Source organism: Alligator mississippiensis, chromosome 4 (assembly GCF_030867095.1).
Source record: "Alligator mississippiensis isolate rAllMis1 chromosome 4, rAllMis1, whole genome shotgun sequence".
Lineage (NCBI taxonomy): Eukaryota > Metazoa > Chordata > Crocodylia > Alligatoridae > Alligator > Alligator mississippiensis.
In genome coordinates, this window is record NC_081827.1 from 237,872,854 (window position 1) to 237,885,072 (window position 12,219).

The following is a 12,219-nucleotide window of genomic DNA, read 5'->3' on the forward strand; positions in this document are numbered from 1 at the left end:
ATGACATCATCATTTGGAGTGAGAACCGGGCATCTCTAATTGAGTTCCACCAGAAATTCAACAGTCACCATCCCTCCATCCGACTTTCTTTAGAATACTCCAGCACCAACATCCCCTTTTTAGACACAATGATCAGTATCCAGAAGGGTAAAATACAGACCACAGTATACAAGAAACCCACAGACCAACACACATATCTGCACAGAACCAGCAATCACCCTAAACACACCAAAAAAGCTGTGATTTACAGCCAAGCCCTCAGATACCACTGCATCTGTACTGAAGAGAACACCTGGGATTGCCACCTCACCAATCTTAAAAAGGCTTTCCCAGCAAGGACACTCCTCCAGAGAGGTAGATCGCACGTTTGAAAGAGCCACCTGGATACCACATGAAGAACTGCTGCAGTACAGAAGAAAACCCCCCACAAATCGCACACTGCTGGTTATGACCTATCACCCATCCCTTGAACCTATACGGAAGATCCTCAAAAAATTGCAACCCATATTAGAAAAAGACCCTATTCTTAAAAAAATCTTTCCAGAGCCACCCATCCTAGCCTTCAGACAAGCACCGAACCTCGCCAACCTCATCACCAGCAGCAAACTTCCTCAACCCCAGAACACACCAAAAGGATCCAGACCGTGCCAGGACAAGAAATGCAAAACCTGCCCCCACATCTCCACCACCCCCACTATTACTACACCCCACAGCAGAGCCATCAGCATCCCAGGATCTTACAGCTGCACCTCCAGGAATGTAGTATACCTCATCCAATGCACCAAATGCCCTGATGGAAGATACGTAGGAGAGACCAGACAACAACTGCGCACTAGAATGAACGCACACCGGAAATCCATCAAAGACAGAAACACCCAATTACTGGTGGGGGCACATTTCTCACAGGAGGGCCACTCTCTCTCCAATCTCTCAGTCCTGATCCTCAAGGGAAACTTACACAACACTTCCCAGAGACGAGCCTATGAGCTCCATTTCATCAACCTGCTGGATACTAGAGATCAGGGACTAAACATAGGCATTGGATTTTTGATACATTATAATCTGCCTGGCAACTGACTCCCCAGCCCAGCCCAGCCCCTGGCTTCTTTACTTTTCATTCCATCCAGGAAGAGCACGCAGCAACTGCTGCAGCGTCCTTAGCCTGACGAAGGGTTTTTGAACCCGAAAGCTTGCTTAATAACTATTCTCCAACCATTTGGGTTGGTCTAATAAAAGATATCAAATTCACACAAGGAACCTTGCCTGCCTACTGTTCCTGTTAATCCTGGATTAGTAAATGGAGCTTTGTATTGTTTAAACTACACATTTTGATCTGTGACACCTACATAAACCATATTTTATTTATTGCACCTGGGAAGAGAAGAAGAGCTGATGTTGCTAGGAAACCTGAATTCTGAACTTCCTGACCTTTGAAAGAGACCTAGATTTCTAGAGATAAAACATTTTTATATCATGCAGACAAGAAAGTCATACTTCTTAATATCTTATATTGGAATGGGGAGGCCTCAAGAACAAAATGTTTTGACAAGGTACAGCCCATCAGTTAAGTGTAAATTTTCAATTAAGTCTTTGAAGGACATGTTTTTCTTGGACTTTCATAAAACAAACTTAAAACCAGATACTATGTAATGGGAAGCAAATAATCTTGAAATAGGACCTCTGGGTCACAAGTATCAAAATGATTACAGTATCAAATTTAGACAAATTAGTACAAAAATAATATCTTACATAATATTACTGCGTTTACTTCTCTTAGGCTGCAGACATACATTCAAATGATCTGGGACAATTCTCCCAAGCTTATTCTCTTGGTAGAGAAACTTTCCCAGAGCCATGTGTATAGATATTTGAATGCTGAGACCCCGAAGAGTGGAGAGCTTGTAGTGGTGGCACTATGCACCTGGGGGAGGACCCTATGCACGAAATGCTGGAGGACTATACTCTCTTCTAGGAGAAGCCACACTACATACAGACATTTGCTGTTCCAGGAGAAGCTCTGCTGGGAGTGATTCAACCTGGCTGCTCCCAGATTATTTTTCTTTTAGAGTGGCCATTTTTACTCTGGGAGAAAAAGCTTGAACATCTGTGCACTCATGATTTGTCCTGGAAGAGCAGGAAAAACTGAACGTCATGAAGCCTTAGATAACTGCTCAGAGAATTTAGAAACGCAAATCTTGCTGAGTATAAAATTACTTTCTACATTATAAAGAGGTTAGCTAATTCCCTAAATTAGGCCATGTTTTGATTAGGCTGAGCTTTGGTCATAGATGCTTAGCTAAACCCAAACACTTTCCCTAGTCAAAAGAAGGCTTGAGTAAATAAGGATGTTTCTTCTTAGATCCCATTAACTGAAAAACAGCATAAAACTAGTGACATTATTCTGCCTCATGCTATCCTCTAATAAAAGGATAAGTGAAAGAGATATTGCCTAGTATAGCATTTACATCACTTGAGTGAAAAGTAAGAGTTACTTACATGACTGATCTTACTTTAGTCAATCTGCACCCTAGTTTTCCCCATTTTTAGAAGAGGGATAATACTGTGCAGCATCACTGAAAGCAGCTTCTGGCAGTAGACAGAACACTTGAAGATAATCTATTGAAAGAAAAGGTGAAATGCAGACACTGAAATGTTTGGGGGCATGTTTAGTGTGCTCTGAAACACCTACCTACCTAGTGACATAATTAGTTACACCAAAATCCAAATTAAAACCTCCTTCACAGACTTACTATAGTTGCTAACAGCCTGACTGCAAATGAGGTGAAATTCCTCAACTTTCATTGCAGTTAAAACTCAAGGTGCTCAGACCCTAGCCAGATTGTGCGCGTGTGCATACCCACAAATAAAAATACAATTATCCATTTTACTCTATTCATTGTGTAGGATATAGTCTTATTAACATTGAACAGAATTATTTACGCAGCAAGGAAAACGTCTAGTATTTTATAAAGATACTATTTGGCAGTTTAAAATGACTTAAAAAATGGAATCCAAACTCTACTTATGTTGTAATATAGTATTTTATATTAGATATGGAGGGATGGTTCTTAATATCAATCTTCAAACAGTCATTTCTGGGCATCTGATAGAAAAAACAGCCACAGTATCATAAGAATTACTTCCAAAGGTAACTATATAGAAACAAAGAAATAATAAGGACCAGTGACTGGGTGCTTAGAAAACAACTAAGGACAACACAAACCTCAAAAAAAGGAGCAAGTTATGCCAATGGCAGGTGACCAGTAAGAAAGGAAGCAAACAGAAAATTATCTTAAACACTGTATCTTATTTAATATAGTAGTTTATCTTAGTACTTATTATCAAAGCCAGGAATACTACTACAGAAGTGATACAACAGATATAGGATTTTTGTGGGTGATAGCTTTTTTTGGACTATTGGCAGGGCCATCCCTAAGGGGCTGCGTACCAGGGTGACCACCCTGGGCCCCGCACTTTGGGGGGCCCCATGGAGCAGTGTGGCGACTCTGTGCTGCTGCCAGCATCATGTCTGGCCATTTGGCACCCCGCCATCTGCCACTGGCTTCCTTGCATCTGGGGGTGGGGCCCTGCACCCTACTCGGGTCATCTCTGACTATTGGACTAACTGTATAGCTGGCAGGAATACAGATGAGCTTTTTGAAGTACCACATGCCCTTTGTCAGATCTTTTTCTGGACCATCACAGCTAAATCATCATCCCAACCCTACCACAACAGGTACAGAAACTGAAATTTAAGTCTAAAGAAATTCAGGAGTCTAATGGCAGCATAAAAAAAAAAAAAATCTAGCCTTTGTGAAAGGCAGAGAGTTGAAAGCCTTAATTCACAGATGTAACATTGCAATTAAGAATTAAACTTTTACTGGAAATATTAATCTCTCTAGCCCCTGACAGCAGACAGCAGCTTTCAACAGCATTGCAGAAGCTGTGTTCCATTAGAATTCTTAATAACTTGCCCTTTTTAACATCAGCTTTACAACATCTGAAGCATCAAAAAGCAAGCAAAGATCAGACCAATGTTTTATTATTTATTTTTAATCAGCAATACTACTGAGAGAAGGATAAAAGGAAATTGGAAGAGGTAAAGAGGTGAATTTTTTTGTATTAAATTTGGTTTGCACCAGACAAGTATTGCATGCAGTAAAATTAAAAGTCATGCACCCAAGAAGAGAGAACCAGAATACAGCCTCTAGCTGCCACAACACGTAAGTAACTTTGAATTAGAAAAATAGCTATTAGAAAAAATACCCATGTCAACTAAATGTCTCTCAACTCTCCTCTTGCCCTGATAATTAAAGCTCTCTTCACAAATTGTTACTGTTTTTCTTAGCTAATACAGACAACAAAGCCTATAGTAAAAATGGACAGATACTTTTTATTAGAAGACTATTTCTTTTGCTTATAAAAAAGGTTTCCAAAACGTAACCTTTCAGCTAAACTGAACATGCCCAGATGTTTTTACTTCTGCTGTTACCAACAATTCAGTTGGGGAAAATAATCTATTCTGTCAATGCAAAACAAAAAACAAAAAACCAACAGATCAAATGAAAAGATCTAGCACCTCAACACTTTTTAAGCATGGACTTGAAATTTGACAGGGAGAAGAATGCTGGCACTACCATGTCAAAAAGGCACCATTTACCATCATAGTAAAAATTTGCCAAAATATGGTCAAATTACAGGTCTCAAAATCTTACAACCAGCTCATAGTCATAAGAGGGTTTTTTGTTCTGTTTTTAGAATCTGGAAGCTAAATATTCTGAAGCTCCCATCTGAACTGCACCATCTCTATTCACAGGAAGCAAGCACTAGGCAGATTCTTCTCTACAGTTCTTTCTTCTGTCTACTAGGAAGAGTTGTAGCACTAAACACTGGAACTGAATGCAGGAAGACCGTCAGTTTTCACCGTGCTGGCACCCTGGAAAGTATAAAGAAGGAGGAAGCCACTACACTGGGAGGGAGTAAGAGATTACTGCAGGAGCCACAGGATAGGGAGAAACAGAACAGGTGGGGAACAGAGGACAGCAAAAGGGCTTAAAGAGCAGCAACCAGGGAATGTTCTCAGTGGTGGCAGGTGACAAAACAAGGAGCAATGGTCTCAAACCGCAGCAAGGGAAGTTTAGGTTGGATATTAGGAAAAATTCTCTCAGTAGGAAGGTGGTGAAGCACTGGAACAGGTTACCTAGAGAAGTGGTGGAATCTCCATCCTTGGAGGTTTCTGAGTTGGGGGTTGGACTAGATGACCTCCTGAGGTCCCTTCCAACCCTAATTTCCTATGATACTAATGTATAGCATGAACAGATACAGAGATAGGGAATGAACAGATATAGAGAGACAGGAATGAGGTCAAAGCACGTAGAAAATGCATAAAAGTTGGGGGAGAGGATCAGGAGCCAGGGACTGAGAGTGTAGGGACAGGTAACAAGTTTGAGACAGGTAAGAGAGAGCCACAAAGACAGAAACCTAAGTAAAGCAGTGACAGGTTGGCTTTTAACCACATATGACAAATTTGCCTACAAAAGCTTATACATTTTTTAATTAGTTATTCTCTAGAGTGCCACCCTGCCCTACCTTTTTGCATACCCTGGAATTAAATCAGGAACCCCAAGTTTTTCTGTCCCTCTGTTGCTAGTTTTATAGTTGGCAGGGTCGGAAGGGACCTGAGCAGATCATCAAGTCCGACGCCCTGCCATGGCAGGAAAAAGTACTGTGGTCAAACGACTCCAGCAAGGTGTTCATCTAACCTCCTCTTAAAGACCCCCAGGGTAGGAGCCACCACCACTCACTTAGAAGTTGCTTCCAGGTCCTAGCCACCCTGACTGTAAAGTAGCGCCTCCTGATGTCTAGCCTGAAAGTAGCTATGAAAAGTCTTTGGCAAAGTCTCTCATCTTTTACATAGTGAAGGATAACCACAGACTTCTAGAGCCATTTAGGAATACAGGACCTCTTGGATCAGGTCCTATTCCTCATTATAAGACACAATCACATCACATTCTCTTTCATAAACTAATCAAGTTCAACCTTCAAAGTGGCTAGGCTTCCTGTCCTACTGTCCTGATTGTAAAATTGTTCCTCTCATGATCAGAAACATCTTAAGTTTCCAGACTAAATTTATTGATGGCCAGTTTCTATCTGTTCTTCTGCCAAGATTGTCTTTTAACTATCTCTCTGTTCTCTCCAAGTACGTGATGGGATTACGACCAGGGAGAGAAATAATATCTCCTTCTCAGCCTTTGTTTCCTGGACTGAATAAACCAAACTGTTTTAGTCTATTCCTGTAAGACAGGCTCTTTATTCCCCAGTCATCCTAGTAGCTCTTCTCTGAAAGTGGTCTAATTTATACTTATTTTTCTTGAACTAGGGTATGCAAAATTATACAGTATTCCAGATGAGATCTCATCACTACCTTGAACTCATTGAAGTACCTTCCCTCCATTTGTTCAAACAGCAGAGGTTTCTGTTGCAAGACATAAATGGCCAAACCCTATTGATGATCCAAACTGGAAAACAAAACATTTAAATGCAGTGCAGTTTTAAGACTTGTTTTTCGATGCATTTACCCCACAAAACAGGAAATTATATCTAAAATAGCAACATTCATATGGTCCCTACCTGAAAATGTCCTTTCATAATCCCATATGTTTGCTCAAACAGCACATTCAGGATGGGTTAAGTCTTATACAGTGGAACAGGGGTTCAGTCTGTTGTCTCTTGTCTTAGAAAGTAAAGTTTGAGGCAGACACTGCACAGTGCCCAGAAAAACAGGGTGCTGGGTCATGACTAGCACTTTTAGGTGTTACTATAATAAAAAAAAATTACTAATCAAGAAAGTTTTCAGATAAGAAGTAAAACTATTTCTACTTTTTATTATAATGAGGTTCACAGTCGCATAACAGCACTGCTTCCAAGTGGGAGGAAGGACAGGATGGAAGGAACCACCCATGAACCTGCCGCCAATCTGAGGAAGCAAATTCTGAATTTGGAAGATGGGAGTATATTGGGCTTGGTTTTTTTTTACTTGCACATAGCTTAACTACCTAGGAACAGATTTCAAAGGCTTCTTTTTCTTTGATGTTACACAATAAATGATTTGTTTATATTTTGTCTTTCTGAACTCAGCTCTGATGTAAATAGACCTTGGGAGCTCTACAGACATCAAAAATATGCAATAATTTCTCTTTGGGGTGTGAAGAGGCTGAGCTGGCACACAAGATAACAATTTTCTACGATCTATGGAACCAAACAAACATTTTATATAAAGGCAGTGGTGTTCAGAGCACACCCTATGCCTGTATGAGAGGGGCAGTACTGAGGTTGCAACTGAGACACCTTGCAAGCTGAAATGTTATTCTATCAAGCAGGCCACTTGAAGGGTTCTACAGTAACGAGGCACTGATGAATGGCTCAAAAGAAGAGCCTAAATGGTATTAAAGTAACAGGTTGAGATTCCACGAAAGAACTCTGTCAGAGAGATACTGGTTTCAAAACACACTGGACATTTGGGTAAGACAAAAACGGGTACTCGTCTGCCAGACAAAGCAACTTGCCCTGTGAATGCCTGAACTGTCAGGTTTAACCTCTATTCCTTCTTGAAGAAATTAGAGAATCTTAGTGCTGATACAGCTGTAGAGGGGAAAGCTTTTTCCTACCAGAAAAGACCCCAACTATGCCATGTGACTAGATTTCTTTCTAGGACTAGATGCATGAATGGACATTACTTTTGACTATCTTTTGCAGTTTCATAGGCTCCATTCACAAGCCTGGTCACCTAGCTCATCCTCTTCACATTTTGATGCATGACTGGGGGCAAACCCAGTTGGGGTCCAGAAATCCTCCTTTCTGACCACCTGGCAGCAGTACAAGCCAGGGACTTTAAATTCCCAAAGAAGGTAAGAATCCCTCTCCCTTCCCCTACCTGCTACTGCCACTGTCCCGAGGGCAAGGGGAGCTACCATCCCACTTCAGCCAGGCTGCACAGGGGCTAAGCTCAGCCCAGGGGAGCAACAGTGGCAGGAAGACGGGATTCCTCCTTCCCTGTCTGGTCAGCCCAGGAGCAGATGTGGGAAGAACAACTTGTCCACCTACTGTCTCTGGTGCCATTGTCCTGAGCTGACCCCAGCCTCCATGCAGCACAGATGGAGCAGCTTGGGAGCTCTTTTTGCCCACAGGATACTTGCAATAGTAGGTGGGGGAGCAGGGAGGAGTGGAGGCAGAAGGCGAGAGGATGCGCCTATAAGCAGGAAGGAGAAGGGAGGCAATTCTTATCTGCTTTAGGGACTTAAAAAAGGAGGGATGGGGGAAAGAAGCTGAAAGAAGGGTGTACAGCCACTCCTGTAGAGCCAGCTGCTGCTCCCACAACCCCTTTGTAAAATCCTGGATCAGCTTTTGAACATGGCAGTAACTCTTGGGCATTTTTTTCTGAATGGCAACTGACTCATTTGGCCCTCTAACTACTATCCCATGCTGCCCATCCACATGGAAACTCACAGGAATGCCTGCAAGAAGTAAACCTGAGCAGATCAAAAGTGACTACATGGCTCTGGACACAAAGGTGAAAGGGACAGGGGCCCATGTGGCATTCTTTCCAATCCTTCCAATCAAGAGCAAAGGCCTGGCTAGCATGAGATCAATACATGGCTGGTGATCAACACATGGCTGTGTAGATGGTATTGCCAGCAGGGCTTTGGTTTCTTCCACCATGGGATGATATTCTGAGAAGATGGACTGCTGGGAAGAGATGGGTTCCACCTGATGAAAACATTAGAATAGTATCTTTGTGTACAAGTTTGCTAAGCTAGTGATGGGGGCTTTAAATTAGGTACACTGAGGGATAGAGACAAAAGCCCAGCGGTAAGTAAAGAGTGCGGGGCCTTGGATAAAAACTTAGTATGAGAAAGCAAGTGGAAGCCTTAGCATTGTTCTCAGGGAAAGGATAGGACAGTCAATTAGATACTAATTGTTTAATGGTCATGCAGGCAGTCCTCGACTTACATTTCGCACTTACAACATTTATAAATTGACACCCTGTTTCAACTTTCTGATGTCAGTTTCGACTTTACAAGGCTTGATCCGATGTCATGACATGCCAGTGAACAAGTTTGCTGCGTCACCCATCTCCCTGGAGAACATCTGTCCAAACCTCCTTGGATACTTTAAGAAAGCAGACAAGACTCCAGAAAAACCCACAGCCAAGACTCCTGAGAAGACTCCAACCAAGAGCCCTTCAAAAAGTCCAGCAAAGTCACCTCAGAAGTCCTTCCAAATCAATACAATTGCTGTTTACAATATAAATACATTCATGTAGCTATATTACCCATCTATAATTAATTGAGTACAAAATTCTGGATTATTTTTGGTGAAAATAGGCCTTGGTTCAGGAACCAATCCCCCATTTATAACACTGTTCCTATGGGAAAACTGATTCCGAGTTACAACGTTTCGACTCAAGATGAGGCTTTCAGGAACCACTTGTGTCATAAGTCTTGAGGACTGCCTGTACATTAATGCAAGAAGTATGGAGAACAAATAGAAAGAAGAAGTGGAGATCCTAGTACAAATCACAGAATTATGATGTAATTGGGATTATGGAGATGTGCTGGGATAGTTTACATGATCACAGTATGGTCATAGATGGGTAAAGCTTGTTCAGGAAAGACAGGAAGGAAAAAGCAGGAGCTGTCTATCTAAAAAGGTAAGGTATATGTGTTCTGACATGCAGTGCAAAGGGGAATGTAGGCCTGTTGAAAGCCTCTATGTAAAGGCCAGAGGGGAGAGCCAGGGTAGGGAAGGAGAGATATTGTAATAGTGGGAGTCTACTACAGGCCTTCAAAACGGGAAGGGGAGGTGGACAAAGCCTTCTTTAAACAACTGACAGAAGCTTCCAAATCACAGGACCTGGTTTTCATGATGGATTTTAATTATTGGGACATCTGCTGGGAGGGAAACACAACAGTGCAAAAGTAGTCCAGCAAATTCCTGGAGTGTGCTGGGGACAAGTTTTTTATACAAATGGTAGATGGGCCAACTGGAGAAGAAGCTCTTTTTGACTTGCTGCTCAAGGGAAGGAATAGTGTGAGAATGTGAAGGTAACTTGGGTGACAGTAACCACGAAATGATAGAGTTAAAGATCTTAAGGGGACGAAGGATGAAGAACACCAAAATAAGCAGTGGACTTTAGAAGAGCAGACTTTAACAAACTCATGGACCTAGTGTGCAGGATCCCATGGGAGGCAATTCTGGTGGGGAAATGAGTCCAGGAAAGCTACCTGTACCCTAAGGGTGCAGGAGCAAACTATCCCAATGTCACAAAAAGTGCAACAGGAGACAAGCCTGACTAGACAGGTGTCTTTAATGAACTGAAACCCAAAAAAGAATCCTATGAAGAGTGAAAATTGCTCACAGTACTAGGGAAGAGTATAAGAGTATTGTATGGGCATGCAGGAAGAAAGTTAGGAAAGTGAAGGCACAATTTGAGATGCAGCTGGCAAAGGACATAAAAGGGATCCTACAAGTATGTTAAGAGTAAGAGAAAGACAAAAGAAACCATAGATCCTTGATGGAATGCAAAAAGCAATCTAGCTACGTACAATGCAGAGAAGGCCGAAATATTTCATACTTTTTTTTACTTCAGTCTTCAAAAATAGGGGCACAGCTACCAGATAAGTGCAGTTGGCAGCAGAGATAGGGAAGGAGTCAAACAACTTAGAATCATAGAAGAACAAGTTAGGGATTACTTAGAGAAGCTAGATCCTTTCAAATTACCACAGCTGAATCAAATGTATTTTTGGGTACTGAAGGAATTGGCTGAGGTAATTTCAGAGCCATTAGCTGTCCTCTTTCAGGATTCAGAGAAGTCAGGGGCGGTCCTGGATGATTGGAAAAGGGCAAATATAGTACCCTACTTTAAAAAAGGGAAGGAGGAGGAGTTGGGACATCACAGACTAGCCAGCCTAGGTCCTCAAGGAATCTATTGTGAAACACTTAGGTGACAACAAGGTCATCAGGAACAGCCAGTATGGGTTCACTAAGAGCAAGTCATGCCTGACCAACACAACTTCCTTCTATGAGAAGGTGACAAACTCTGTGGATGGGGAGAGAATAGTGGATTCACTTAATGAGTGATATACCTTAACTTAAGCAAGGCTTTTGACACCATCTCTAAAGACCTTCTCACTGACAAACTAAGGAAATACAAACTAAATGAAAGTACTGTAAGGGATCATCATACTCAACGAGTAGTCATCAATGGCTAAACGACTAATTGGGAAGAGGAATCAAGTGGGGTACCCAGAGGTCTGCCTTGGGCCCAGTATTGTCTAATATCTTTATTAATGATTTGGGATCATGGGATTGAGTGTGTGTTTAGCAAGTTTGCTGATGACATCAAATTGAGTGGAGCTTCAAATATTCTGGAGGGCAGGGCCAGGATCCAGAATGACCTGGATAAGTTGGAAAAATGCTCTGCAACCAATCAGTTAAGATTCAACAAAGACAACTATGATGTCTTGCACTTGGGACAGAATTAGGGGTGCACTGATAAAGATTTTCTTAGTCAATATCAATAGCCAATTATTAACCAGCCATATCAGCCGATACTAATCCGATAACCGATATTTAGTAATCAAGTTCATCCAACGAGCGTTAGTTCGTGTCCGCACTGCCATTTCTAAGTGGGGACACTGACAAAGGAAACAAGGCAGCACTTTGGAGCGGCTCTCGGAGCTGCTCTAATTAAAAAGCCAGTTCCCACCCCCGGCACCCCCAACTCCTGGAGCACATGTAAAAGTGCCCCATGCAAGCCCAGTGCTGCCCTGGCCCCTGCTAGGCTCTACCTCTGTCTCCTGGGGCGCAGACCCCCGGGCACCACAGATTGAGTCATGTTGGGCTGGGCTGGGCTGGGCCAGGCAGCTCATCTCTGCACATTCCGCCCTACCCCAGTCACGTCTCTGGCATTCGGCACTTGTTACAGAGCCCACCCTGGCCCCAACCCGCAGACAGCGCTGTACCACGCCAGCACCTGGGACACCGCTGCAGCTGCTCTGCTCTAGCCCAGCTCGACCTGGGCTTCCCTTCCCCTGGGCTACGCCCCCTGGGTGGTCACTTAATCCTTGCCAACCTGGTTTTCCTTGGAGCCTTCTCCCTGTTACTTGCTGCCATGCCTTGATGTTATTAATTTCTGATGAAAGGGAGGCTGCCCCAGGG

The 12,219-nt window shown here is 42.6% G+C and overlaps 1 protein-coding gene across 11 annotated transcripts in view; it reads right to left on the reverse strand.

Moving 5' to 3' along the window:
- The window catches only part of R3HDM1 (R3H domain containing 1), a 170,310-nt gene that overhangs the window by 142,774 nt on the left and 15,317 nt on the right, over nt 1-12,219 (reverse strand). Inside the window, exon 2 of one of the 11 annotated variants that reach the window (XM_019480430.2) lies at nt 2,497-2,616. The exons of the other annotated variants lie outside the window; for them this stretch is intronic. The gene's annotated coding sequence lies outside the window, so the exon portion shown is untranslated. The remainder of the gene's footprint in view (nt 1-2,496; nt 2,617-12,219) is intronic. 11 annotated transcript variants of the gene reach the window in all.